The sequence below is a fragment of the Cyprinodon tularosa genome, unplaced genomic scaffold, assembly GCF_016077235.1.
Source record: "Cyprinodon tularosa strain WSP-4 unplaced genomic scaffold, ASM1607723v1 ctg531, whole genome shotgun sequence".
In the NCBI taxonomy this organism is placed as follows: domain Eukaryota; kingdom Metazoa; phylum Chordata; class Actinopteri; order Cyprinodontiformes; family Cyprinodontidae; genus Cyprinodon; species Cyprinodon tularosa.
The window spans coordinates 912,943-929,076 of NW_024039265.1; the positions used below are offsets into that span (position 1 = coordinate 912,943).

Sequence of the window (16,134 nt, forward strand, 5' to 3'; positions counted from 1 at the left end):
CCTTGGTTTTAAAAAATGGCGCACCCCAGCACCGAATTGAGAAGGACGACCACACAGACAGCTGGAAAGGCATACCAACTACCAATCACAGCTGCTTTTTGTCTGTGCACTTCCGCTTGAGGTCTGCCTGGGTTTGCGACCGTCCGACGTTGCAGAACCTCTGTGCGGGGGGCATGGTCGTGCACAGAGAAAGATTTGACGGTTGCAGAGGCTATGCTTCAGAAGTATCAATTCAATTCAGTTTATTTCTATAGTGCCACAACATATGTCATCTCAAGGCACTTTAAAGTTAAACCAGATCATCCAGTCAAATTGATTCAAAGTTTTCTATCTAAGGAAAACCAGTTGATTGCATCGACTCATTGACTCAAATGCAATCCCTCAAACTAAGCATGCTTGTAGCGACAGTGGAGAGGAAAAACTCCCTTTTAACAGGAAGAAACCTCCAGCAGAACCAGGCTCAGTGTGAGCGGCCATCTGCCGAGGCTGACTGGGGTTCAAGGAGAGAGAAGCAGAGATACAAAAAGCAACTGTAAAAGGCGGCGGCGTCCAGGAAACACACAGCCAGGCAGACGAGCTCCGAGCCAGCTACAGTAACATAGGATGAAGAGAGCACATCCAGCCAGTTACAGTCAGAGAAACAGGACTACACTTATACAGAAGTACAAGTTGGCCTTTAAGAACCAAAGCCAGTGAAACCGCATTACAGAAGTCTTGGTGATGGTTGTCGTGTGATGCTTGAAGATAGATTGTTTTTCACACTTGAGAGGCACGCATTTGAATGCTCCCCTATTTATTTATTTTTTTGAGGCGGAAAAATGTCAGGGCCGAAAATCGTTCCCAGTCCGAGTCTGCATAAGGGTCTCTAAAGTATTTACTTTTCCAACCAGAACTAAGATATAACAGAAGTGAATTGTTGGCAAAGTGAAGCAATCCTCTGAGTGGCAGAATAGTTATAGATGGCATTTTTGCATGAGAATCAAATTGAGTTGTACTTTTATACTTTTTTCTTGACAGACTCTGTCACTGGGCCAGAGCATAAGTGTGACAGAGCTCAGTTAGATGAGAAAGGTGAGATTTCAATCTTCACACATATATTTAAGGACATGTGAGTGGGATGTCTTCAGTGTTTATTTTTACAGCTGGTCTTTGGAGGACAAAGAAGACATAGCTAACCTTTATTCTCTTGATTCTTGTGGGACAATAGAAAATAGCTATAGTACAGTTTAAATGACAGCTTCTGCCGTTAGGATGTACATGATGTGTCAGTTACCACCTGATGAGAAGGATTTTCTTTGGTGCTCTGCAAAATAGTTGAGACAAACTAGCTTTCAGTATTTGAAGTCCACAACCTAAACTAAACAGAAACATCAGGAGACAAGTCTTGAGCAGCAATGACCTTTTAACAAACCTTTAGTTATTACTGCTTTCCTGTTACTAAGCACTTTACATACAGCAGTAAAATGAGGAAGTGATGTAACATACAGAAACAAACAGTTTTCGTATGATTTCCTGCTGTCAAAATCTTAATGTGCACACAGTGTCGAGAGATAACCGCATAGTTTCATGTTTATTTTATTCTGTTTCACTGTAGTTATTTTTTTTAATGCTTGGCTTTAGATTTTGGATTTTTTTTTTTGTTAATTTTTTTAGTAACTTATAAACATGTTTGGTTACTCTTTTAATTTCTAAATCTTTCTCTTTTCATTATGGTTGATTCATTATGGTTGATTCTGTAGAAAATAAAAGCTGTTGAACTGCATCTGTGCGAATTGACTCTGTGTCAAATTAACCGAGTTTCAATAGACTTTGGTTTTATTCACTTTGCTGACTTTTATTTTGAATTTTTTTTGTATTAACTAATGATTACCATGCAGCAACATCGAGAGGCAATAAGATTGTTACGCTGACCCCTTTCTTAATTAGTTCAGCTGTACTTTTTTGTCTTTTTATCATAAGTTGTTTTAATGTTAGTTCTCGTATAAAAAATTTTTTTTAAATAATGAACTGAGTATGGCTTTCTGTGAAACAAATTAGACTGCAGCTGACCCCCACCTATCTGGGACATGAACTGTTCAGACTTTTCCCTTGATAGATTTCTAAAATGTTATGTCAATTTGCACCAAATCAAATTCTCATGCAAAACACTCTCTTTCTGTTAATGCTTGTTCTGATTTATATTTTCTGTTAAATGGTGGACAAGATCTTGGTTTCTACTGTTGGGGCTGCATGTCAGATGATTGAAAATAATGTATAATGTACTATATATCCCTTTTTGTGCACTGATCAAGCAGCAAAAGCAATCCAGATGACATTTTTATAGAGCAGAAAGATTAAGGTAGAACCTTCCAATAGTTTGTTTGCGCAGAAAAGTTCCAGACAATGTCTAAATTCAACATTCTCTCTTTGAACATCATGTATTCAATGTCCACCCTGGGGCATCATCATATGATCAATTGAGTAAATATTAAATGGAATAACTTTCCTTACCCAATAGGACAAACATAAAGATGTTATTAAAGGCTAGAACAGAGCGAATCCGATTTTACGTCTGATTTGACAGAAAATCGTGTCAGACGAGGTTGTGGTGTTTAAGCTAATTGAAAGTCAACGAAGATAATCACACCCAACACAATTTTACGCAAGGGTGCTTGGGTAACTCCGATTTAGATAAACCCCAGCAGGGGCGCATCAACCAGGTTGGAATGCGGTTGCATTTGTTACCCCCCAAAAAAGCCTTGCAACCCTGGCTGCTATTCCAAAAATCGAGAATCAGGCCATAGCAATTTGTACATTTCTGAGTGGAAAGTTCTGATGTCCAACCGAATTTAATGCAATACGGGGTAGCGCAATGGCGGCCAAGGTACTGCTTTGTTTAAGCTTGGTTTATACTTCGAAGCGTCGCACAGGGCACAAGGGTACATGTGCCAAAGAAGGCAATCATGCTGTCCCGGGCCACCCGTGCGCAGACTGCGAGCACAGCTTCTGCACTAGGTCGCGGACCTCAGATTTTTTTGTAACCTGGCACAGACTGCCCCCCCAGCCTCGTTCCAAATCTGAGGATATAAGGTTGTTCTCCATGGACAACTTTGCCTGAACTGATTTGAAATGGTGCAAAAGCTTAAATGAAGTGATATTACTGTTCATTCAATGACTGAAAGCAGCATACAGGGGCGAGTTTATTGGCCAATAAACTTTTTGTGGTACATAAAAATAATTTTAGTCACATACGATACTATACAGTGCATTCAGCTTTTATTTAGTGAAACTATTTTTTTTAATATGTTATTAAAAAAAAGAAAGATCTGTACGGGCTTCACAGGGGGGCTGTTTCCCCTGTGCAGCAAGTAAATCTACCGTTTTATTCTACAAACCGGATTCCAAAAAACACTAAACAAATTGTGAATAAAAACTGAATGCAATGATGTGAAGATGGCAAATATCTATATTTTATTCGTAATAGAACATAGATGACGGCTCAAAAGTTTAATCTGAGTAAATGTAAAAATAAAAAATATGTTGATTCAAAATTTCAGTGTCTACAGATCCCAAAAAAGTTCGGATAAGTAGCAATAAGTGGCTGGGAAAAGGATATTGAGCATATAACGAACAGCTGGAAGACCAACTGACACTAATTAGGTCAATTGAAAACAGGATTGGGTATAAAAAGAGCCTCTCAGAGTGTCAGTGTCTCTCTGAAGCCAAGATGGTAAGAGGATCACCTATTCCACCATTGTTGCACAGATAGTGCAGCAATACCAGAATGGTGTTTCCCAGCGTAACACAGCAAAGACTTTTACGTTATCATCATCAACCGTGCATAACATCATCAAAAGATTCAAAAATCTGAAACAATCGCTGTGCGTAAGGGTCAAGGCCGTAAAACTATTGGATGCTCGTGATCTCCGGGCCCTTTAACGTCACTGCACCTCAAACAGGAATGCTAATGTCAAGGAAATAACAGAATGGGCTCATGAATACTTCCAGAAAAGCATTGTCAGTGAACACAATCCGCCGTGCCTTCTGCCGTTGCCATCTGAAACTCTACAGTGCAAAGAGGAAGCCATTTCTAAGCAAGATCCACAAGCTCAGCTGTTTGCACTTGGCCTGGGATCATTTAAAATGGAGTGAGGCAAAATGGAAGACTGTTCTGTGGTCAGATGAGTCACGATTTGAAGTTCTTTATGGAACACTGGGACGGCGTGTCATCCGGACCAGAGAGGACAAGGATAACCCAAGCTGTTATCAACGATCCGTTCAGAAACCTGCATCACTGATGGTATGGGGTTTCATGAGTGCTTGTGGCCTGGGCAGCTTGCATGTCTGGAAAGTCACCATAAATGCAGAGACCAAAGTTCAGGTTCTAGAACAACATATGCTTCCATCTAGACGTCATCTGTGTCAGGGAAGACCCTCCAATTTTCAACAAGATAATGCCAGACCACATTCTGCAGCAATCACAACTTCATGCCTAAGTGGGGGGAGGATCCGGGTACTGAAATGGCCAGCCTGCAGTCCAGATCTTTCACCTATAGAGAACATTTGGCGCATCATAAAGAGTAAGGTGTGACAAAGAAGGCCCAAGACGATTTAACAGTTAGAGGCCTGTATTAGACATGAATGGGAGAGCATTCATATTTCTAAACTTCAGAAACTGGTCTCCTCTGTCCCCAGACGTCTGTTGAGTGTTGTTAGAAGAAGGAGGGATGCCACACAATGGTTGAATTTGTTGACGCCATGAAATTTGGAAATAACATATTTTTCCCTTAAAATGATACATTCTCTCAGTTTAAACTTTTGATCTGCGATTTGTGTTCTATTCTGAATAAAATATTTGTTTTTGAGACTTCCACATCATTGCATTCAGTTTTTATTCACAATTTGTTTAGTGTCCCAACCTTTTTGGAATCTGGTTTGTACCGTATATCTTTGAGTAGCGCAATAATTAGCAATTCTTTAATAGACAATACTGTGCCTCTGCCAATTTGCAAGTGGGATAATAAAAAAAGTGGGCTTTTTTTTTTTTTTTTTTGCCTTTCCGCTTTTTATGTTGATACTGTCACTGTGGTTTTTGAGAGTACTGCACCTACATCCACCTATACAAATATAAAGAGACAACACTTCTATAGGCCGACAGAACTGACACTGACAGCACAGACTGGCGCAACAACCCAACGTTCAAACATATTTTGGCCTTTAGAACTCAAGTGGCACGAGGAGGAGCAGACAGAAGGAAGCAATACGAAAGGAAAGAGATAAAATAACTATAATATATTATAATAAAGAGGAAATAATTAAATTTTGGTGCTAATAATAGTTTTACAGTCGAGTCTGAGACAGTAAAAAAGCCTTCATGTTTATACATGTAATTCTGGAGTCTGAAATTAGGTCTGTGTAAGGTAGAAAAGCTAAAATTATTAACATTTTGTTGAGAAAAACAAAGTTAGTTTAACTCTTACAGACACAAAAGTTATTAGGATTCTGGTGAGAGAAAAGACTAAATTGGAAGTAGAAGAGCAGCAAGAATTGGTCAGTGTATGATGACTAGTGGAAAAAAGTATTCAACTATTTACTCCAGTTAAATAGATGGCGATTGATTTTATCTTTGCAAAGAGAATAAGTAATCAGCCCTGTTCTGATCTGGGAGCCTTCGTTCCCCCTTACTTATAATGATGGAAAGGTAACAGTAACACGTTATGAATAAACCTTGAGAAAGAATCTGGTTTGTTATGAGAAGAAGGTATGTCTTGTCTACAAACACCCTCACACAGGGGGATTGTGTGGCCTTGCATGTGAAAAAGGCTGAGTGAAAAATTTTATAGTGAGTAAATGGCATAAATTAATATATGAACTAAGAGAGACTACATTTTCCGACCTCATGACCAAGATGATGGTTCTGATTGGTCCCTTAAAATATTCCATCCAATCAGTTCAGAATTCCAAACCAGTACTATGCAATCTAAACCTGACAAGAAACAGAGAAAGTGGGAGGAAAGAAAACACTCACATCTGCAGGGAGAGGCTTTATGGCATCATCAGCTGTGTTTGTGCTTGTACAGGCTTGTATAGGTCATATACTTAGGATTCTAGGGCACACACAGACAACTTTATAGCAATGATGCGTTTGTTTTGCTTCTTTCTATGCCCTGCAGCTCTTGATCCCACTCCCTGATGGATTTGGTTTCTATAAATAATAATATTATTAATACATTTGGTTTAAAAGCGCCTTACAGAACACTGTACACATCAAGCAGCATAAAGACAATAAAACAATAAAAAAATACATTAAAGGCAACCATTAATGAATTGATGAGTTCTGAGTTTAGATACAATCTGGGAGAGGTTGCCAGTAAAGCGGATGTCTCAAAGACATTCTTGAGTTTCTGCTTCTGCGAAAGGTGGGAGGAAAAGTACTTTTTAACTTAAAAATTCTGTTATTTTTATTATATTTAACTTTCTACCTAAGGTTTTTTGTGTACTTGTTTTGATGCAACACACAATTCTCCATTGTAGGACAATAAAGGTATACTGTAGCTATTGAACCTTAAAACTTGAACCCTTCCTTTCAACCCATCATACTTCTGTCAGCTTGGCTTGTTTACGCAGGTAGTAGTTGGCAAAACATGATTTAATAATAATATAACTGTATTGTTTTATGTAGTTAAGGGATAATTGTACTGTGTGTAAAATATGAAGTTAACCTGACGATTCGTTTTCAAAATCAAGTTAACTGTTTTAAAATGAGCATAAACTGTTCGGACCAAACCATATTTCACATATTTGGATAATAAATTAAATCTATTTGTCTGATTAAATAGCTTCATATTAAATATCTCCCTGAAATAAACAGCTCTTACAGTGAGGAAAATGCATTTTTGAGCTCCCTGCTATCATTATTCTCCCACCTAGAAATCATGGAGGGGTCTGAAATTTTCATTGTAGGTGTAGGTCCACTGTGAGAAACACAATCTAAAATAAACCAGAAATGACAATAAATCATTTTTTAACTATTAATTATATGATACAGCTACAAATGAGTATTTAAACACCTGAGAAATCAATGTTAATATTTGGTACAGTAGCCTTGTTTGCCATTACAGGGTCAAACTTTTCCTGTAGTTTTTCAGCAGGTTTGCACACACTGCAGGAGGGATTTTGGCCCACTCCTCCACACAGATATTCTCTAGATTAGTCAGGTTTCTGGGCTGTCACTGACAAACATGGAGTTAGAGCCCCTCCAAAAATTCTCTACAGGATTCAGTTCTGGAGACTGGTTAGGCCACGCTAGGACCTTGATATGCTTATTCCAGAGCCACACCTTGGTTATCCTGGCTGTGTGGTTTGGGTTATTGTCATGTTGGAAGACCCAGCCTCGAACCATGTTCAATGCCCTAACTGAGGGAAGGAGGTTGTTCCCCAAAGTCTTGTAATGCATGGCCCCGGTCATCCTCTCCTTAAAGCTACAGTGTGTAATAATTACAGGGATATACAGTCAGAAATGTAATATATTATACATAACTATGTTATTTATCATCATCTACGAGCTCAGCCTTTTAACCATAATATTTGCGTTGCCTTAGAATTCGTTATTTATAATTACATAGGAGCGGGTCTCGCAGCCATGGAGGCAGACATCTTTGCGCTACGGCAGCGCAGAGCCAACAAACTAGTGATTGCGAGATGCCAAAACGTCACAACGATGTAGAAAAAATAACGGCTATATTTATTATCTTAAGTCTACATGAAATCTATACCCTACACAGACTAATGAAATACTATCTGTAAAATTATCTATGTAAACAAACCTCATCACTTGAGAAGGTAGGTGATGCGGACGTCGTGGAAGACATTTTGTCCCGTAACGCTTGCCATACTGTTGGGGGGGAGAAGCGGTGGGGGGGAGATGTTCATGTTGCTGCAGTCTGCAGTCTGACCACTAGATGTCGCAAAAAGTTACACACTGTAGCTTTAATACAGTGCAGTCACCCTTTCCCATGTGCTGAAAAACTGTCCCAAAGTGTGATGCTACCACCCCCATGCTTCACGGTAGGGATGGTGTTTTTGGGATGGTACTCATCATTTTTCTTCCTCCAAACACATAATTGATGGAATTCTGAACAAAAGGTTCTATTTTGGTTTCATCTGACCACATAGCTTTCTCCCATGGCTCCTCTGGATCATCCAAATGCTCATTGGAAAACTTAAGCAGACATGAGATCTTACATGGAGCCTCAGTCTGAGGGAGAAAGCAATGTTCGCGAAGCCCATTCAAGCCTTGTGGAGGTGTACAATTTTGTCTTTAGTATCTTTGGGCACATCTGTGGTCTTGGCCATGTTTGTTTGATTCTTACCAATTGTATGGGCTGGACAGGCATCTTTATGCAGCTAACGACCTGAAACAGGTTAATCTATGGATAATAATAAATGGAGTGGAGGTGGACATTTTGAAGGCAGACTAACAGATCTTTGAGGGTCAGAATTCTAGTTGATAGAGAGGTGTTCAAATACTTATTTGCAGCTGTGTCATCTCAGGCATAACTTTCTGAAGGACTGGGGTGGATATGTCCCCACAAATAGTTACGGCTATTTTTCCCCTTTCCGCTTATTTACTTTAGCCAAAGGTAACAGAGATTAGGTGAAGCTAACTGTGTTAAGAGCATTTTGAGTCAGTGTTTTTTTTCTTCTCTCCTGCTGCACCCATGTCCCGCCTCTTGGTCTAACATCATCGGATCTGTCACTTTGAGACATCTGATTTGCAGTCGCATTTCACTGCGTACAAAGTCGCTACATGGTTGAAGAAGAGACACACAGCAGCACTCAGTGAATATTAAACGGCAGCTACTTTGATGTTAAAGTAAAAGTTAGGAGACGGGTTGGTTAAAAAGAATTAGAGATCATACCACTGAAAATTTTGTTTGATTGACATACAGAGCTTTTTCAGGTAAAAATGGCAACAAATTGTAAGTTTATAAAAGTTAGTATTATAATGCAAGAAGCTTGAGAAAACATAGTTGGTTCTTCTTTACTAGTTAAAAAAGCTGGGCTTTTCAGATGACCATGACTCCCAGTTACAGGTTAAAATCAACGTCTTTTCTTGTTGAACAGACAGAATCAGACTGCTGAGCTTCTACATATCTGGAAATTTTGTTTCTGGCATCATTATATTAGTAAAGATGTTCATAAATCTTTTTTAAACAGAGCACAGAGAGAAGTAGGGAGGGCTGCAGATTTAAAAGGTGAAACAAATTTACTGGAATATGCAACATTTACAAGAAAAAAACTATGCTATGCTATATTTAAAATGAATTTATAGATTTTGGCATCGGAATCGGCTGTTATTCGTTATTTTACATTACATTACATACATTAATGTTTTTGGGCCCTATATATGTAATGCACTAAAAGACATCTCTCTAACTATCTGTAAATATAAATATCAGTGTATTATAGTTATCTTGTGTTCTCAATAATAGGAAAGCATTCAATAGATATATGTTTGAGCTCATTTTTGGAAAATACAAAAACCTAATGCAAGCGATCGGATTGAGTAACTATAGGTCCACAAGCCGCCACCCTTAGAGCGTCCCCACCAACTTTCATCACAAAGTTACACCCTTGTGTATCATAAATATAATTAGTTTAAAATTCATACATTGTTATTTCTGGATTTTCTTTTAAGATTATGTCTCTCACAGAGGGCATGCACCTATAATTTCTAAGTGGGAGAAGTTGCAAAATAGCAGGGTGTTCAAATGCCTATTATCCTCACTGTAAGTTAGATGTCTGGTCGGCTGCAGGAATGTATGGCATAACTTCAATCAGTTAAGCCTCTATGATCTGCAACTTCCACAAAAACCCTGTTAAAATGAGTATTGGGTGCTTATAAGTGTCTTTTCTGTTAAAAATGCTTGCAAAAAGAGTAATTGTAATTGATTTTAGGCTTTAAAACAGAAAAGTCAACATGTCTGTAGTCATAAAATTGTTCTTTACTGACAATGTTCTTAATATGAAAACAAGAAGCAGCATGTAGAAGGTTGGGAAATGTTTGGTAGAATCTCAGCAATGGAGAAGGCATTTTTAAGGCATAGCTCATTTTGCTTAATGTTTACACAGGCGCGCTGGAAGCTGTTTCAAGCGAGGGGGGCTGATGGCTGGGTTGGAAAACACATGACGTCATTATGTTGAGGGCTGTGGCTGACGTTTTTAACATAATATTGTAGGCCTATATTTGTCGCAAAAAACTTCCATTTAAAATGCATCGGAACAAAGCATGAACATTTTAAACTTTATTTCTTCTCTTTTAATCATTCAAAACAAACAACAGCTCCCAATCAACAGGATCAGGAATACTTGAATAAAACATGGCCTAAATATAGCCTAAACTGAGCATTGCACGTCTTGAAAGTCCATTCGACTATGGATATGGGGGAATGATTTCATATCTGAAACAAAAAACACACACACACAAAAAAAAAAATAACTAATTTAATATTTATATAATATTTAATGATATGCAGCCTTATTCTAGCGTAGACTTCTTCAGCCACAGGACTAAGACGAACAGGCACATAAATAAAGCTAAATGCGGCAGTATAGGGGAATTAAAACCATTTCTTACCTCGAAATTGTCAGAAATACGTTTCTGCTGCCTATTGCTAGCCAAGCCTAAATGAATGTGAGGTGGTGGATGCTTCTGGGGGAGTAGCCTAGTTTTTTTATGAAATATCAAAATAATGAATCATTTGTTTATATCTTATACACAGCCCATTATTTTAATCCCATATCAAACACAGTCTTTTAAAAAATAAATACATAAATAATTTCATGTTTTTAAGTACAATATTATGTTACTCCACAGCCCCCCACCATGGGGGGCTGATGCTATGACGAGGGAGGCTGCAGCCCCCACAGCACCCCCCTTCCCGTGCCACTGTGTTTACATGATCTAAAAGTTTAACACCCGGCCTAGTTCTGACATAGAAATAGATAAATAAAAAAAGAGCAACCCTACAAATAACAGCCTACTCAGTAAGGTCACAAATGTAAATGTGTCACTTAACATGAGGTTTTTTTGTAAATAGACATTGATTCCTGTTTTTGCATTTACTGTAACAACTACCTCAAACAACTTTTTGTTTTTTTTTAGGAATAATGTTCTGAGTGTATAAAACTAAAGTGACTCCCAAAGAGCTTGTGGCTTTGTTTGATCGTTGGTTTTAGAAAGTGAGCAAGTGGAAGATTGAAGAAGTTCACAGCTTCCATACTTAGAAATATCCATCAGGCAAAAAAAATAATAAATAAATAAAAAATGGAGGGCCAGTTTTAACCCCCATGATCCTGCCTCCTAGGAGGAGCCAGTTTAAAGTTCTGCAGTTCTCCTGGTACCATGTCTTATCTCTGTTCCTCGCAACCACTGAGCCCATCTGTATCCATCTGAACATGTCTGTTTGAGCTCGCTGCAGGACTCTTAGAACTCTGAACCTGCCTGAACACTCTGTGGGTCCCGGAACCCTGGATTTGTCTGTTCCTGTTTGGATCGGAACCCCTGGTCGGGCTACGGACTCCTGGATCTCAGAACAGTCCTGCTCTGAACAGCACCTGGATCGGTCTCCTACCTGCTCACTGGGGTTGCTGCATCGGAGACACTCTGGACGGCTCAGTGCCGCATCTTGTTGGCAGACCAGCCGGTGATCCTGATCCGAATGGATGAACTAAACCCAGGTAAGTGACTCATACTGATAATCATCTTCTGTCAGATTATCGCGGTCACTTACCTGTGTTTCTCCCTCCAGAGTGTCAGTGAACGCCGATGCTCTGCCTTCCCCCGCAGCCGTTGCAGGTCTGCTGATCCACTGAATCCTGCATTCCGTTTTTGTTATTTTTTTGTCATTAAACATTTTGAAACTTCCCACTGTCTGTCTCGCCTGAATACTGGGTCCATCTGTCCCTTTTTTATGACACCAAGAGGAAAATCTAAGGATTTTGCACACTGACACAAAAAAGGTGTAATGGGTTATCTAAGGAAAGCTATTTTATCTGAAAGTATGAACAAAGTCTCACTTTTATGGTGAAAGCATGAAGGTCGGACCACTCACACATAATAGTTAGAGCAATTTTTTCAGATGCAGCGGGGTGAATTTGGCTTTATTTCTGGTTAACGTCCAGGTTTTGACACAGAAATCTACTAGGAACACATCAAAGTTTCTAAAAGACACAGAAAGCGTTGTCATATCTAAGTGAAATTTGTCTAACAGGAGCAATAAATTCCTTGTAAAGCACCAACTTTGATCATTAAATTTAAATTTATTTCTGCATCTTTAGGTCTGAATGTTAAAATGAGTTTAGATTTCAATATAAGGAATTTCTCCACACACCCCTTAAACCCTGAAGAAAGGACAGTAAAAATGAAATAAATAACAGTCTCTGGTTCACCTCGACAAAGGTTACAGGTAACATTCTAGTCTTTAAACATTGTAAGTTTTTTTTACAAGGATAATCATTTAGCAAAATCTTCAAATTAAGCTCCCTCATTTTATTTGAAATAGAAAATTTAACGTGAATAATGCGTCCTCTTTCCAATGTATATTAATAAAGAGTTAATTCCAGGAAAACTTTCCTTTTGGTTGTATAGAATTTGAGCTGTGTAGTACCTTTCAAATGTACTGGTTTGAGCATTTTCTGTATTGGTTATGTTAATTCCTCCAATCTTTAAGAAAAGCTTCTTTGTTATTTGATATTTTAGGAGGGGAATCGCTTTCACACATCTTTATAAGGATTTTGTTTTAGAAAATCTACATAGTTACAGTTTACATTTTATCAGAAGGAGGCTGCTCAATGGTGCAGTGTGTAGCACTGCTGCATTGCAGCAAGAAAGTCATTCTGCATGGCGTTTGCATGTTCTCCCTGAGGATCCGTGGGTTTTCTCCGGGTACTCCGGCTTCCTCCCACATACATGACTGTTAGGTTAATTGTCTTCTCTAAAATTCTCCTTAGATGTGAGTGTGTGCGTGAATGGTTGTTTGTCCTGTTTGTCTGTGATGGACGGGCGACCTGTCCAGGATGTCCCGCCTCTCGCCCGTAGACAGCTGGAGATAGGAACCAGCGCCCCTCACGAACCCGCTTGGGATAAGTGTGACAGAAAATGGATGGATGGATTTTATCAGAAGGCTTCACTCTTTTGCAAATTCAATTAAAATATGTTGGTATCGTGAAATAGAAATTAAAAGTTGCAGTAACTCATAGTTTCTTTTTTATCCAGTTGTTGGTATTTGATAGCTATAGGCAGGGAGGATCTTCAGTAGCGGTCCGTCTTGCAGTGGATCTGGAGAAGCCTGTGACTGGAGACACTCTCTCTCCATAATGTTCTTCACTTTATGAATAATTATTATTATTGAAGTAATATAGAGAGGTTCTACAGGAGTTCTTAGAACAGAGCCAGATTCACTTGTTGACTTTATGTAATTCATTTTTTCCAATGCTGTTACCACCAACAGATGATGGCAGATGAAAAAAGTCATGTTTGTGACAATAAGGCAACGAAGATACAACCTACTAAAAATGTCAACCCACTTAACATATTTCACAGGTTCTGTGTTGTATTGAAGGTGGGTTATGATGACTTGATAACCACCACAAATTTGTTATTTTCAAAGATTGGGCAGCAAAAATAAAAACTCACCCACTGCAGGCGGTCTCCCTTTTTTCCTCCAAGCTCGGGTGCTTGAGGGTTCTGTGCAGCAGACCAAGATGTCGGATGTATTTCAAGGGATCTACTAAAACCACGCCTCAAATTTGGGGGTCACTGCCCTGAGTGCCTCAATCACCACAACTGATGCCTTGTCCTTCCAGGTTTTCTTCAGCTCTTCTCTGAGTCCCTGGTATTTCTGTAGTTTTTCATGTTCTGTTTTCCTGATGGTGCAATCACTTGGCATTGCAGTCAACCAAAACAGCTTTCCTTGCTTTTTGTCCACCACCACAATGATTGGTTTGCCATTACCATATATATATATATATATATATATATATATATATATATATATATATATATATATATATATATATATATATATATATATATATATATACACACACACACACATATATATGTATATAGATAGATATGTATATATCAATATATATATAGAGAGAGATTTGCTAAAGGATTATTTAGCAAATCAATTAATGTGCTGATTATTTTTTTGATTGTTCGATTAATAACTGATAACTAAAGGCTCCTTAACGAAGATTTTCTGTGAAATGAAACCAATTAAACCAGGTTAAACTAAAACTTTTCCACTTGAGGAGTTCTGGGTAGAACATACTGAGAGAGGAAAAAGATTTTTATCCTAAAGCAAATGTTTACTTAAATTGTTTAAAAATATTTGTATAATCACTGGGTTACTCTCTCAGCTAAAGGCATGTTTTAGAGTCTTTATATTCCAGTTAATGATGAATCGATTACTAAATTAGTTAATGATTATTTCAATAATCGATTAAACACAATTAGTCTGATTGTTTCAGCATCTTAGATAGATAGATAGATAGATAGATAGATAGATAGATAGATAGATAGATAGATAGATAGATAGATAGATAGATAGATAGATAGATAGATAGATAGATAGATAGATAGATAGATAGATAGATAGATGTGCATGTGCCTTGTATATTGATGTTCTAAAACATCAACAACTCTACGGTCTAACTTCTCTGTCTCTGCATGTAAAATCTGATGATAAAGTAAAGTATCAGTATTAGCAGACCAAAGCTGCTCTCTGTGGGACCTAGCCCGAGACAAACCATTTCTTTTTAATTATGCTCTTTGTTTCTTTTGAGTTTACCCATGTGTGGAGAAAATCGCTCTGCTGAAAAACTGTCATCAGCGCTCATGTTTAAAGCTGCCGTAATGACTGGTTTTACATGAAGCCTAAAATTATGGTTTTAAAATTTTAGAGCAAACACAGAACATTTAGCCAGTTTCTTCAGTTGACTTCAAGGAAAAATAACGAAGCAAGGGTTTTGCTACATAGAAGCAGACATTTATCTTAATACTTGAAATGTTTCAAATTTGCTAAATGCAGATGTTACACTACACTGACACCTGCTGGTCAGTTTGTAGCATTACAACAACAAATCTCCATCGTATCGGTTTAATATTAGTACTACTACCAATAATAGTAATAATAATAATAATAATAATAATAATAATAACATCAACTAGCTAATATTAAATTCATAAACTAGCCAATATTAAATTCATCATTCATTTGAACCAAAGAATGTGGTTCAAGGAATTTATTTGGCAACAAAACTTCAATAATAATATTACTACTCTTACTACATATAATGTTTAGATTATCAGCGGATGAAGCTATAATTTATATAAATGTTAAAATATCTATTCACTATTCACATGTCAAGCCATGCTGCGTTCAAGTTATCCAAGAAAAAAAAATTTCACGACCTGCTAAAACCTTTGAGACTGTCACCACAGCTTTAAGTCTAACTGCTGATGTTTACCACGCAAACTCAGAAAGAAAGGATTTTAGCGCACAAATAAAAAACATAAAATACATTACATAATACATAGGACAATGTATCACCCGCTTCTCTTTGAAACAGTTCGGATTTACTTTATTTTAGCGGAACGTGAACGCATCGTCGTGTTAGCTTCATATATGGCTGTGATGCTAACGTTGCTGCCATAAAATGGAGAAAATACAAACAGTTTGATCTTTTCAAAGTCCCGGGGCTGTGTCGGAGCTCCTGTATCCACCTTTAAACAAATAGCAAATGGAAATAAATGAGGAAAAATCGTCGCCAAACATTTGTTACTTCCTGCTAGCTTCAGCTAGCCACAATGAACATGCTGCTACTTCGTTATCTCAGAAAATAAAGTCATGCAAACAAACAAGAAAACAGCATCGCAAGGATGCTGCAACTGTGCGAGCAGGTAGCAAAATACAGTTTCAACAAATTGTTAAAATAGCTTCGTTTTTAAATAATAGCATATATTTTGATTATCTGCCTCATTATTTAAACTAATTCAATCATCTCTGCAGAAATCAGGTCTCAGCTGTTACTTTTTAATGATATTGCCATATATATATATATATATATATATATATATATATA

The 16,134-nt window shown here is 37.8% G+C and overlaps 1 protein-coding gene across 4 annotated transcripts in view; it reads left to right on the top strand.

Annotated features, from left to right (window-relative positions):
* The first annotated feature begins 15,649 nt into the window (after positions 1-15,649).
* wu:fj29h11 (protein NO VEIN) overlaps positions 15,650-16,134 on the top strand; it is a 64,212-nt gene continuing 63,727 nt past the window's right edge. For all 4 annotated transcript variants that reach the window (XM_038304326.1, XM_038304331.1, XM_038304330.1 and 1 more), the window contains exon 1: positions 15,650-15,952. The gene's annotated coding sequence lies outside the window, so the exon portion shown is untranslated. The remainder of the gene's footprint in view (positions 15,953-16,134) is intronic.